This window comes from Corvus brachyrhynchos, unplaced genomic scaffold, assembly GCF_000691975.1.
Source record: "Corvus brachyrhynchos isolate BGI_N302 unplaced genomic scaffold, ASM69197v1 scaffold660, whole genome shotgun sequence".
Lineage (NCBI taxonomy): Eukaryota > Metazoa > Chordata > Aves > Passeriformes > Corvidae > Corvus > Corvus brachyrhynchos.
This window is the reverse complement of record NW_008235547.1, coordinates 94451-94677: the sequence shown is the minus strand read 5'-3', so window position 1 is coordinate 94677 and position 227 is coordinate 94451. Positions and strand designations below refer to the sequence as shown.

The window sequence follows — 227 nt, the reverse complement described above, 5'->3', positions numbered from 1 at the left end:
GGTGTGACACCCCCTGCCTTGTGTGAGCCCGTATGTGACACCCCCTGCCTTGTGTGTGACACCCCGCCTTGTGTGACCCCCGGTGTGACACCCCGCCTTGTGTGACCCCCCGTGTGACACCTCCCAGCGTACCCGGGGTTTGAAGGCGATGATCTTGAGCACCATCTCCACGGTGAAGAGCCCCGTGAACACCATGTTGAGCAGGTCCATCACGTAGTGAAGGGCTT

The 227-nt window shown here is 61.2% G+C and overlaps 1 protein-coding gene across 1 annotated transcript in view; it reads right to left on the bottom strand.

Annotated features, from left to right (window-relative positions):
* LOC103618144 (voltage-dependent L-type calcium channel subunit alpha-1F) overlaps positions 1-227 on the bottom strand; it is a gene marked incomplete at its 3' end in the record, with an annotated part of 29285 nt that overhangs the window by 10001 nt on the left and 19057 nt on the right.